Raw genomic sequence first — 13789 nt, 5'->3', positions numbered from 1 at the left:
CCAAAACTAACCAGCTGAATAAAGGAAAGAAGAGGAAAGCCAAGAGGTTCACCATCATTGCTAATGTAAGAACAGGGGGTAGCAAGTCAGGGTACCAGAGTTCAAAACAACAAAAGGAGACAGTTATTCATGAACTGGCTTGGAGGCCTATGGAAGTCGTTGCTGGAGGATGGTGTGGACACAAACAGCTTACAGAGGCTCAAGGGGAGGCTCAAAATCACACGGGGAAGAAACCCTCTAAAGTGTCACTAAACAGGTGAATCCACATCCCCACAAGGAAATTCTTGAACAAATAATAATTATACAAAGAGCGAGCAGTATCATATATGCTTGCTCTTTTCTTTCTGTCTTTCAGTCATGATTTTAGAAATCTTTTAAAGCTTTAAAAATAGTCTTTAAAAATAATATTAAATAGTATTAAAAGTAGTGTTTTTACACTATTGCAGAAATAAGAATTGCAAACAACAGGGCCACGTCAATCTGTATGGAGCAGAGCCACACAAACCTGTAACAGAGATTTGATAGTATAAGTCACTCCACAGTGACTGCAAACATCCTTATCAGTTGGCAGTTCAGCTCCTCTACACCAGATATCTAACTAGGACAAGCTGACCTCAGGTGTCACAAGTAGCAAAATCATAAGAGAGACACTGAGGACATGCTTTAATAATATCACCAATACAGATTCCACATCAAGTAGTAGTATGGATGCAGCCTTAAAAAGCACTACACAAAACAGCAATTTGTCCAGATCTCACATAATGGTCATTAAAACCTTAAATGGAATTGGACACAACTAAAACAACTAGCAGATACTGCCAAATACTCTATATATTTGAGACTGAGGAAGGACAAGGGTGAAGGGAAGGTGACTGGTCCCTGCACTTTCCAGTCGGGCAGGTTCCATGGAGAATTTTATTCCTACAGCCCAGAGCATGCTTCTTGCTTGACGAGTCACTGCATTCTGGATGGATTTTTTGGATACATAGTCTGGACGGTTCCAGATACAAAGTCTGGAATAAAAGCACATTAGATATTTGATTTAGCTGTATTGCTTATGCTGCTTGTATCATGGTCCCCCTTGAACAGCTGTGTTGTGTCAGGCAGTCAGCGGGTTCTGGATCAAATCTTAGCTAACGTACAACAGTTTACTGACCCATTGCAAATCGTTTTATACCTGCACAACTCAGTCACCAAGACTTTCAAGTGCAAGAATTATAGGAAATAGGAACCTCAGAAACACATCTGCAGCTCTTATCCAGCTGGGCCAGCACTGCCAGGCTGGAAAGCAGATTTTGCTGGGATGGGGGCATTGCATTTTTGGAGGAGCAAAACTATGATTATTTACCCCTTTCCATCCTCATCTTCTAGATAATAGATGTCTTTTGTAGAGAAAAAAAAGTTCTTACATCTGCATAAAAAGGCTGTGTCTTCTCAGAGGTCATCTTGAGACAGCCTAAACAACTAGTTAGAGGTAGAGATATGCAGATTCAGTGGGAAAATGCACTCAGAAGCTCTTTTCTATCATAACAGGAATTAAAGGATACCAGGCAACGGGAATAGCATGCTTAAAGTACAGAGCTAATGAATATAACTTACAAAATTTTTTATTTAGCTATGTGGTCTCTCTCCAGGCAACTGGCTTGATGAAACAGCTAAATCTTTGTAAGTGGAAGTGATATGCGACATACACCCTCACTTACGGATGTATTAATTATGCACAACAGTTAGATATGCTGTAATGGGGTCAAGTTGGGTCCTATAATTACAAAAAAAGTAGACTGCACTGATTTATCCAACAACAATGCTAGGAAAAGAAACATTCCTTCTAAAGTCTCTCCAGTGTTACTTTGCTTGTGTAGATTTGTACCACCAGACATCTTTTCAGTAACGGTCTGATGTATCAAAGCAGGCACACAATTACCTCTAACGACATTTTTAGATTATCCATTCATACTCAGCAAACATGGCAGCACCAAGCTTTAAATGGTGAGTTTGTAACAGTGGTACAATGAACTCCTGAGGGACTTTCCACTCATAGAAGCTGGCAGGCCATTTTCCACTTAAACAGTTAACTCCATGCTAGAAGTACTTTTGAACATCTCCTTTAACCGGAAGAAATAGACCTGCTTGGAGAGACAGTGTTTGAAAACCTGTCAGAATCCATTTGAACACATTGTTATCCCAGCAAAAAGTAGGAGCCTGAAAACAACAGACAGGCTGATACTTCTAAGCCCTCCCTGTGCATCTTAGCTATGCCAAGACAATCATCTGAGGAGAATATGTATGCCCTGATGATGTAGTTCAAGAGCTTTTGGACGGATAATTGATTAAAATAGTCCTTGCACGGAGGGTAGAAGCAGGTCACAGGCACTTCTGAACGGAGCAGCAAGTGTCCATTCATTAACTTTCCTGGTAGGATCAAATAACAAAAGTGTTGATTCAGCAGGAAAAGCAGCAGTAAAAGAGAAAAAAGGAATGAGGATCAGAAGAAGGGCATGACACAGAGGCTGCAGAGTCTCTGAGTTTTCATACAAGAAGTCCTTCAAGGCACAGTAGATGCTTGGGGGTTGTGTGTGTTAGTTTGACATCAGTGATTCAGCATAAATGAAGATGCTTAGTTCTGCTGCACAAGTAAATGCTTTAAATAATAGGCTTGTAAAGGTACGAGTTGTCTCTGCTCCCCAGCGGAACCAACTAGAGGCCAAGGAACATAGCAAATATGGTCTTGGGTCTGGACTGACTTGCCTTTAAACCTTCTACACCTGGTAAAGTGGCAGTGACAATGCCCTGTACTGCCTGAAAAAGTCCATAGCACCTCTGGCCAGGGTTTAAGCCTTAAATATCCCTCATTCTGGAATTCAAAGGCACATTACAGGACAGTTTATATGTAGCATAAGTGGAGCTTAGAGACAGAGCAGTTATGGGTCCTGTTATTCTCAGCTTTGGTGTGGGTGGATTCACACCTCATTGACTTCTACTCTGAGTACAAGACTTTCAAACCCTGTCAACAGCAGAGACATTTTCTAAAACCTTCCTGCCTTTGTTAGCACCAGCTCAGATTAACACAATCCTACAAACTGGAGGTGATCAACCACCAGCAACGGATTTAACGCCATGGCAATTACACCTCAGATTAGATTGGGGCCCGATGACATGGTGTTAAGAATGCCTGTGGCAACCAGCAACCTGTCTGTCTTTAGGCTGCTTGCAAGCAAGAAGAGATTTCGCCTGTCCCACAGTATTATGTGTTCTTACATTTTACAGAATGATTAGCCATGGAATCTTTAACAAAAGAGTTTTTGAAGATTCCTAACTGCAAGTAAAAGCTATCCAAGGGAGAAGAAAACTATATCCAGTGCCTCTGAAAATCCCATAGGAGTAGATTGCAGGAATATTTCTCCAGGCATGGCAGTTTAAGAAAGAAGTAAGTGAAAACATAGTGTAGAAATAGGAATAAATTCTAGATTTAATGTGCGGGGATGGACGGGATCCTTACGCCTCTCCCTTGTGCAAAAGTTTGTGTGGTCTCTGTGTGAGGCATGGCAGCGGGGGCATGGCACAGCTCGGGTAACCCGCCTAGGGGCACAGTACAGCAATGGGGGGAAGGAATTGTTGCAAGAGAGGGGAAGGATGATTTCCTTTGGAAGGATTTGTTGGTTCTCTAGTAGCAGGCATTTCAAGGAGGAATGGTTTTGCTCTTACCCTGGTCTTAACTGAAGGTGTTCTGCTGGGCAGAGCGCAGTAAGAGTACTTAAGAAATCAAAGGGACCCCAGAGCTGTGGAGTTTCTGCCCGGACACCGTTGTGCCCAGCACGCGCGTGTATGTATGCCTGGTGCAGATGTAGTTCACACGCATAGTTCACCTACGGGGAAAAATCCCATCTTAAAAAGCAGAGACACACGAGCAATTCTGTAATAAGAACCGATACGCCTCTCCTCACCACGTTTGGCTACACGAGGATTTTCCCAGCAGATGGCAACAGCAGACCAGTTTGTGGTGTAAGGCCAGTGTTTGCAGGCTGCAAGGAAGCCGTGCTGTGCCCAATGCACCTTCAGATCTGCTTCCACTCCCTGCAACGTGCCCGCTTAGTACCCCAGGGCACAGTTAATGTAAGGCACAGAAGAAATCAGTGCTGCAGGTAACTGCAGTACAAACTCTGGAGCTCTTGGTTTCTAACCTCTTTGTGTTTACAGGCCTTAAAACATACCCTCTGCATTTTAAACAGATAAAAGCATGGCTCTCCCTGAATAAGCATAATTTTTCTCCTATCTTTTTGCAAAATAATAGTGGAAGGGGAGATAAGGTTGAGAACACAGACAAAAATGAATCATAAAAGATGCAAAGTGTCCCACCAGTGTTTTATCAGAAGGTGTCTCTTCCTTGCCACGTGCAGAGGCCAGATTCATAGACCAAAATTTTGACCACAGTCTTGTCATTGCTTCTGAGCCATCTCAAACAGCTGCTCTTAGGAGGCTCTTGTTATTGCCCCGGAAAGGTGATTACCCTGTTTGAAATTGTAGACTCAGCCCTTGGCCTCTGGAGGAAAAGGTTTTGCCGTGGACCCCAGGTGCTGCAGCTGCTGATCTTCATAGAAGGAGCAGGGAGACTCCGTGGCTAAGCTCCACCTCGCTCTGCCCAAGCCCTGGGGAAGACGTGGGAGTTATATTTAGTAATCATCACCCCTGCGCTATTGTTTTTCCACCAAAATCATGAGAGAGCTATTATTTTTAATAAATAGCAATGTTGTTTTGTCACTTGCAAAATATAATATGAATGAACATTGAAGACATACAACACAAGATAAATTTACAGCTGAAGGCTGCGGTCTTTTTCTCCAAACCTCAATGTGTGGCTTTTCCCTTAAGCTGAAGTACAGGCCACATTCAGGCAGTGCAAACGACTGCTCAGGTGTAATACAAAGCTTGGGGAGCACTGTAGAGGCTGTGAATGTCAACTGATATTCCTTGGAACAAAAAAAGTGGAAATAATTAATTCATAATGAACTCTCTGCAGAAATTATACAAGGGATGGGTGGGGGAGAAATGCCTGAGAGCCGAAGCCATGCTTCAGTGGGATCTAAAGCCAGCAGTTTTGTTGTGGCTGTACACAATTTAGTTTTCACAGAAATGGGTGAGCAGTAGCCATCCCGGGGCAGGCATCACATCAGCTGTACCTCAGGAGGAGACCTGGCTGTAAGAAATGTCAAGCCCTTGCAGTTTCTTGTCCCCAGCCCTATCCCAGTTGTCAGGAAAAGGGTGATATTGGTTCTCGTTATTACTGTGTTTGCAAAATGGAAGAGCTGCTGCAATGCTCCGTCCTCTTCACATGACTGATGCTCTCAGTTGTGTTGCAGGTGAAGGCCACAATTCAGTTGTGTTTCACTTCCCTGTGTATTTTCTGTGCAGGGGACTGCAATGCTACTTTAACTCTTTCCTGCTCTCACATGCTTCTTCAATAATACATCTTAAAGAAAAAACAGTATGTTGAAGAGCAAACTGCCTTCTAGCTGCCTTAAGGTCTTTTATCACTCAGTAATTCATGACACACTCGCTCGCTGCATGTGTTATCTTTATGTTAACACTGTTAACAAATGATGTGAATAAATCCAAATCCAATGGGGAGTTTCCTTCTGCTCACACTTCAATACAGGGGCAGAATTATCACCTCAGAACGAACTTTCCTTTACCATTGGTAGATGCAAAAGAAAAAATCCAACATATGAACGACTGCCACACCACAGCAAACAAAGCTACTGCTTTTAATTAGTTAGGCTGAGGGCTTTCCAGTTCTTCTTTTGCTCTTCTAATGAGGAGGACTGTGAGGTGCCTTTGAACTAGCTACAGACTTGAAAGATTTAGTAAACAAGGATTCTTTATACCATTTCTGGTAAGATCTTGTCCTGACAGATGCCTTCTTCCTCCTCCTGAGGTTTAGACCCAGTTTGATCTTTTTTTTTTCTTTTTTTTCTTTTTTTTTTTTCTTTTCTGTAACCTCTGAAGCATTTCATAATATGATGGGCAAAGGCCCAGCAGTAATTACACTGATTGAGCATTGCAAGTGTAGGCAGAAGAAATGGATGGAAACCACTGCTGTTCTCAAAGCTGACACTGCCGGGTCCTTCAGTCTCAGCCATCACAGCCCACATTTCCATGAGGCCCCAGCCAGCAGTCCTGGCGTGCACAGACCTCGGGTTCTGCTGGGGCTTGGAGGCCACTTGCCATTACCTACACAAGCTGTGCTGCCTGCCACAACCTCCTGGAACAAATCTGCTCCTCCCCACTGCTGCTCCAGCGCGGTGCCTAGGGGACAGGGTGGGAAGGGGAGCAGGACGGGTTAGCACGACGGCAGCGTGCAGAGAGGAAATCTTATTTTTCAAAAGTTTCTAGTATGACATACAAAACACTGAATACTTCCAAGTCTGCAAGCGATAGCCTGGCATAGTGCCCTGGGCCATAACGCAGAGTTATTTGTCTCCTGTACGCTGCTTTTTATCCTATGTTTACAGTCAATCACCAAAGCTACCTTCAACTGTAACAGCCAGGCTTCTGTATGCTGGGGTTGCTCTTGTTTAGCTCAGGGACCCCTTCCTATTCCTCAGGTTTCAGAAATGACCGAAACCCTCATGTTTTGCTGATGGCTACTTACTTGCAGCCCTTTTCACACTGACTGGACTACCTGCCACATTTTCCAATGCGCATGGCATGGCTGCCAGGGACCCCCAAGAGGTCTATTGCCTGTTTGAGAGACGATTATGTGCCAGAGGAAAAAGTTGAGTGATATTGTAGCTCTGAATGTGCAAGATCATTAGCCCTAAAGGTCTGAAGGCCTTCTGATTGTGTCGAGCACATGCTCATTAGCCTCTGGACAAACTACCTGACTGTTATGCTGAAGAGGAGCATTCCCATATGTCGGGGCTGGTTCAGTCTCCGTCCATGCTGTGAGAAGGTGTTCGTCTGGTCCTGGGTTTATACCACTGCCCTGGTCAACAGAGGTTTGCACACATCCACCCACCAGCACGGGCAGTCTTTGATGCCATACCAGCCCGCAAGAGATTGGAGCGAGCTCTTTGGGCCGTTAGCATTGCCGTTGAAGGCTGCACTTAAATCTCAAAATTTGACAGAGCGGTTCTACCCAAATTTTCTGCTGACAGCTATACAGTCCAGCTTCTCTGCTGTTTCCCAAGGAGAAGGGCTGCAGATTTGTGTCCATCCCATCCAGACCTGAGGAAGGGACTCTGGGAGAGCCCTCTGTGCTGAACTGAGGGGACCAAAGGGTCTGATCTTGAATTTAAGGGCTGCTTTGCCCAGGAGATGAGTCAGGGCCAGGATTCAAGCCAATTGTGCAGTGTAACATCCCCTCGGAGGGAAGAGGCTCTGAGTCCCTTTACTTACCTTGTTCCCTCATGTTTTTCAAAGAAATCTAGTTACAGTCATCCCTGCTCTCCTTAAAGCCTGGTGGAGTAGGTTCCCACGGCCAGTTATTGTGGATTTTTCAGTGGCACAGATTAACAATTTGCCAGAAAACTTTACAAGACAAAACTTATATCCCAAAAGTCATTTTAAGTCATTCTGAACTTCAGAGAACTTCAGTTGCAAGTCAAAGGAAAACAAAAATGTACAGACTGATGCACAGCTGCAGTTGGTGGAAACCGATGTTGAAATACGTATCAACTTCCCCTGGTTTCTCAGCAATATTTCTAATGGGAGAAGGAAATAAAGCCGCGTACAACCCCTTAGTTCAAATGAAAGCTATACAGACTAATTAAACTTGCATTTATCAACACAGATAGCCAGCACAAAAGCATCAGTCGTTTTTCTTCAACCTCTAATCTGATAAAGGCATTCTGGCTGCGATATTGACATTTTTGCAACTGCTGCCTGATTGAAGGCTCGCTTACGCTAAAGTAAAGAATTTCTGCTTTAGAGTACCAAATCCTCTTTACTGAAGCCAGTGTTTTACTGCTACATAGCAGGGCATACTGGCCAGCTTATTTCCATTCAGAAAAATCAAATAAGCTTTACCAGCGCAAGGACCCTCTCCAGCAGCAGTACTGCAGCTGCCATGGTGCTAGCACTAGTGTCGTTAGGGAGGTTGGGGGTCAGGTAACACCACCAATGTAAGGTGGTTTTTTTAGTGCTAGATAAAGCAAAGTACATGCCATTAAAAACTTAAAGCTGCTGAGGTTAACGCATTGAGGGTTTGGGGCGGTTTTTATTTGCGCTGTGCTCTTGCACTCCGTGCCAGGTACTGCACAAAGACAGCAAATGGTAATTTTTGCCTGGAATTCACAGGTATTCAGTTATGGGAAGCTTTAAGCACCAAATGGAGTTGGGACACAGTACATGGCAGTGTAATTTGTTGGAATAAACTGGTCTACTAGAGAACAATATTTTGAAAGATTCTAAATGTCTGGGAGCTGGCAAAGTCTGCAATCCATTTCACTCTTCCCATCATGAGGTAACCTATCATCAAACACTGGCTTCTAAAACAAAATCTGGCAGCTTTGAAGTTTACCACATTATGTCTCCCAATCTGCTTCCTTAGCCTTTCTCTTCCTCAAACGTTGAGGCTGCATCGCATTTTCCCCACTATTCTGAGAAAACAGAACACTTTGCCAATATGCTCCTTACTTTTGGTTATTTTTAAATCTCTGCAAAAGCTCACACTTTCTTCTGTAGCCAATGCCTATTGTTTATGGAAGTAGTTCCAATTAACTTTCCATAAGAAAAAAAATATTAATCTACTGCCTCGAAAGCACTGCAAGTATTTGCATTGTTCTCCTGCATTGTTTTGCTTACAAAAAGGAATTCCTTGGAACCGCAGAGGCATTGAGTCTCCTTTTGCTCACTCTTTTTCACCCCCCCTGCTCTCAAATAGTGGCTTTCAAGCAGTGACCTTTCTTTCGTGGAGGCCAGCTTGTTATTTTGGGTTGGATTTCCCTGCCGATTGTTCGGAATTTCCTCCCGCGCTGCTCTGCGGCAAGGCTGCTGTCGCCGTTCCCGGCAGGGTGACCACCCTGTGCTTGTCACCCAACCCAGCACAAAGCCTGGCCGCTCCAGAGCTGCTGCATGTAACCCTGGGAAGAGTCAGGCCATCACACAGATGGCCTAAAAAACCATCAGTTGCTCGTAATAGCCACAAATTATAATAAAAACTGGCAAAAGCGGTCATTAGCCACCTTGTATATATAGTACACCACATACACTGCTGCTGAGCCTGGCAACAAAAATAGACTGGTGCGTCTCAAATACACTTAGCAGCAAAACATGTATGTCTTGATTCCTTGAGGACCGCTGCAGGCCTAGGAGTCTGGAGCTCTGAGGGAACAGGCTTTATTTTAGAAGCACCATGTTCTGGTGTATTCATAAGAAAATATTCTCAGAAATTCCAGTTCACCAGGAATTTGAAAGCTACTAATTTGGGTCTGACTCAGGATGTAGCCCAACTGTGAAGAGACAAGGTTTCTTGGTTTCTTGTGAACTTGAAACCCTGCTTTTCAGCCAAAGCCTGTCAAGATCCTCCTCTCAACTTGCGAGTACAAGGCACAGAGGTAATTAGTGGAGTCTTCTAAAGACTCATTTCATTTTGAAGTCGTTTATATTTCAGAGTTCAAACTGGGACAAAGTGCATTCTTTCACCCAAAATATTCGTAAAATTTTTCACTTCTGTTTCTTTCCCAATAATAGTTTCCATCTGCCACTGACTGCAAGAAAAACCCCAATGTCCAAATTTTAAAAACTGCTTACCTCTTTTTACATCTATTTTGTAATTTTGTAAGCTTCAGAAAACTGACAGAGTGGGTAAAGGAGAAACAAAGGGGATTCTAATATAACCTTTTAATTACCTTGTACTTACTTCATGGGGAGGTGGGGTAGGATGCTGAGAACCTGTGCTAATCAAACGCTGAATACGCTTCGCTAAGAGTATAGGTAAAGCTTTAAATAACTACAAAGTGGAAAAAAAGAGAAAATGCCATGCCCCCCCGCTTCCCCTTGCCCCCGAATTCTCCAGCTTTGGCAAATATCTACTGTGTTCAGAAACAGAGTGAAAGACAGAAGGTAGGTGACAAAAAGGGAAAAACAACATCTGAAATTTCAAAATGTTTTCTAAAAATTGAAACAAGATGAAAATTTAAACTTAAGGGAAATATTTTGCAGCACTAAATACTTTTTTTACACAAAAGTCTCTATTTTGCAAGATAAATGTTTAAGACACAAATGTTGGCCATCTGTAACTGCAGCAGTGAGCTAGGCAGCAAGACGGGAAAAAGGTGTCATGGCAAATTGCCTTTCCTCCATTTCTTGAGCACCGCATTTAAATGAGCTGGCCTGGGTCCCAGAAACAGCAATGCCATATTTGTGTTGTGAAAAATGCAAGGTGCTCGGCCTGAAAGAGAGTGGCTTCCCAGCAGCACAGCCATACCGTTCCGTGTGTCCACACTAGCTGTTTCAGAACTACTTCAATAATACAACTTGTCGCTGCATCCAGAGTGAAAAATTTCCTCATCTCTATTTCTGCTTATAGACAAATCACTTTTTGCTCCTTGCAAGTAATTTGGGCTTCAAATACAGGAATCTTCTACCTAGAAGTAAAAAGGGAAATAAGTATTTATAAGTGGCTCTCCTGCAATTGTACATGTGCTATTTGTGTGTGCCTGAGTGCAGGCAATTGTAAATGCACACACATTTATCTATAGAGTGTTTGTGCATGTTCAGTGGCTCAGTTTCACTACATCTGTATACACCAATGCTCCTTATGTGAAAAGCGTGTGGTTCTTATTTTAAAACTCTATGAAATCTCTAAAAACATAAAAGCACCTGCTTCACTTCCGAGCCTGGCATGAAACATTTTGCCTGAACTCATCTTTTCTAGAAGTGTGTATACTCAGAATGTATGTAACACTGTTCATGTGAGCCACTGTTATCCGAAAGTACTGCAAAGTTTATTCTAATCTGAAAAAGTATTAACTTCTTCCTTCAGTCCCGCTTTTAACCAGTTCTTAACACATCTTCTCACCCTGTCATCGATTTCTCTCCCCGGCGTACTTCTATTCATCTCACTAATGAGAGGCAGATTGATTTCTATCGTTTCACCTTTGGTTGCCTTATTGATGCACGACTGTCCAGAGGGAGGACAATTACCATTTGGTGGCAGTGACAGAGAAGCTCAGTTCGAGCACACTGATGTATGCTGCGGTACTTGATGCTCAGCTGCAGTCTGAGTTGCAAGGAAGTTGGGGTTATTCTGATTCATACGAATGGAATAACGTCTTCCACATTAATTATGAGGATTTTGTGAGAGCTAAAGCTAAACTATAAACTGATCAGAGCTTCATGGCAACAGTAAGTTTGGTCTTTGTTTTAAAATGAATGACTGTCTTTTCAAAATTCAAGATTATCTGCTCAGTGATTACATACCTATACACATGGCAAGAGATTAGCACCTTCCATACATACCTTCCATCAGTGTTATTCTTATATGCCCGGTCACCTCTGCCGCTCCACTCTGAGACGTGAGCTGTGAGAATTGCAGCTGTTGAATTACAGGAAAAGTTCAGAAAGTGATTAGGAGGGCATATCTTTCCAGCAGTTCAAAGACTGTTCCAACAGTTTAATAATGTTTCTTCTGTCTTTTTTTTTTTTTTTTTTTTTTTTTTTAAATTTATTTAGTCTTTAGTGTCTTTCTCTTTTCCCAGGAGCACATGTTAAAGGAAGTTCAACCAATCATCAGGCTGTGTCCCATTTTGCATGTTAGCCCAGGCTTACTCGAGGAGATGATATATTGACAGATCTTAGCTTGGCTCTATCACTCGGCATTTCCCTGTTTTTTCCACTTCACACTTACGATTTGTCACGGAAAAATCTCAAAAGATTAGAAGCTTGGCTTGGATAAGCAACTGTATGTCTGAAGTTTACTTTTCAATTTTAAGAGATCAGGGTCACTGCAACAGGCATATGAATTATGTGCCTCAAATTCATGGGATTTGAATGACCAAAGACTTTGGCATACTTCAAGAAGAGGAACAGCTAATAACTGTATGTCCCAGGAGCAACTAACGTAGTTACAGTGCCCAAAAATTAAAGAGGCCAAGGGGATTAGTTGATTTTCAGTAGCATCAGGAGAAAAGAAAGCTGAAGGCATCAGTGGATTGTTCTACTTTGGAGCAGGACTCAAATGCTTTATCTCATGTAAAGCTTAAAAGCTTTACTCCTTGGACACTCTGGCCAGACATGGGGTAGGGGGTAGAGCTGAAGGCTGTGAGTGCTGTACAGGTGGTGCCCTTACAGCAATGAAAATGTGTGTACTCCCGGAATGGACCAGTAACTGGGAGGCAGATATATTGTCCTCTGGGCTGCAGAGTGCACTCTTGGCTCACCCTCCTTACAAGACAGTGTTATTCTTAGTGTGGAAACCTTAACTGTGATTCTTCACTGACATTTGGCACCACTTTAAAATCAACTTTCCATAGAGACAGATCAACTCCAGAATTGGCCTTGACTGTATTTTCTCACCGAGAAAGCAGACAGAAGATGAAAATCAAAGTTTAATCCTGTTGCATGCTTTACCAAAGCAAAATACAACGCCTATCTGGGATGCAGCATCTCATCTATTGTGTGCCTGCATGTAACTGTGACAAGTATGTTCTTGCTCTGTTCACAGAAAATAGTTCCGATGAACAAAACAAATATCTACTTTACAAAAAGTTTTACATTAGCTAAAGAAAATGGCTACAGGCAACTTAACTGACTAAAACTACAGTGGTTTTGATGAAATGATGCTTTGTCAGAAAAATTCTCGTCAGGATGCTCCCTGTGGGTTATAAGCAGGAGACGAGCAGTTTGCAAGTGTTTGAACTTTATGTGTGCGCACCCATACAAGTCCAGATGTAGGCATTTTGGGGCAGGAGACAGGTACTGACACTGAGTTACTGGTGCTGGCCACAGCCATCTGAAGTGGCAACCCAGACACTGCAGTCCTTTCATGCAAAGAAAATAATTTCTCTAGTGTAGGCGAAATGGGTGCTGAGCTCTTTGAAAGATCTGGCCTGTAAAAGCGGTACAATAAATTTCTTTTTTCCTCAGATGGGTGGTATGAGGCTTGGGGAATGAATGTTTGTGGAGCAGTCAGACCCTGGTATGAAAAGGTGCTGTAAAAGTTCAAAGTATTATTGTTATGGCATACTTACTCAGCAAGGCAGGGAAATATCAAAGGCTTTCTTCTCCCAGCTGGCTCAGCCTTATCTCAAGGAACTGTTGGTGGGTGGTGATTGCTCTCAGGGACTGGTGATGACAGAGGAGCGAAGGCACTAACCTCGCTTGCAGAGCTGATCTGGGCACCATCCTGCATCAGCCAAGGCCTCAGTGCCTCCTCGATGTTTTTCGGTGCACACCCCCCCTGTTCCCAGAGAAAAGCCTGAAATGAAAGCAGAGAACTCTGACACCTGGCTAATGGAGGCACTCGGGCAAGGGCTTTCACTTGTGACTGGTACATTGGGAAATAATTGATACAAATTGCCTCAGACACTCAAGGCTGCTGGTCCTCCTTCCCACAGGCTATTATTAGACCCAATTAGGCAGATAAAATGACACCGGCATTAATTTTTGTACATTCTAATGTTTGGACTTTTTTTTTTTTTAAATGCTTCTCTCTAGATATAAGTTAAATGTCTGAATTACGAAAAGCAGATAAAGGGATTTTCCCCCCCTCCCCCCCCAATAAGAGATGTTCAAGCACTGAAAGACTTGCTCACTGCAAAACCACTTAGGGCTGATTGCAGGGGAATTT

At 43.0% G+C, this 13789-nt stretch overlaps 1 long non-coding RNA gene across 1 annotated transcript; it reads right to left on the bottom strand.

The window, feature by feature from the left end:
• Positions 1–10153: 10153 nt before the first annotated feature.
• LOC121096451 lies at positions 10154–13411 on the bottom strand. Its single transcript, XR_005830510.1, has 3 exons — positions 13191–13411; positions 11461–11536; positions 10154–10586 (listed from the first exon to the last, which is right to left on the bottom strand). It is a non-coding gene; the product is annotated as an uncharacterized LOC121096451 (long non-coding RNA).
• Between the last annotated feature and the right edge of the window lie 378 nt (positions 13412–13789).

Source organism: Falco naumanni, chromosome 12, assembly GCF_017639655.2.
Source record: "Falco naumanni isolate bFalNau1 chromosome 12, bFalNau1.pat, whole genome shotgun sequence".
Classification (NCBI taxonomy): domain Eukaryota; kingdom Metazoa; phylum Chordata; class Aves; order Falconiformes; family Falconidae; genus Falco; species Falco naumanni.
Note: the sequence above shows the minus strand (reverse complement) of the source record. Positions and strands in the feature narration are given on the sequence as shown.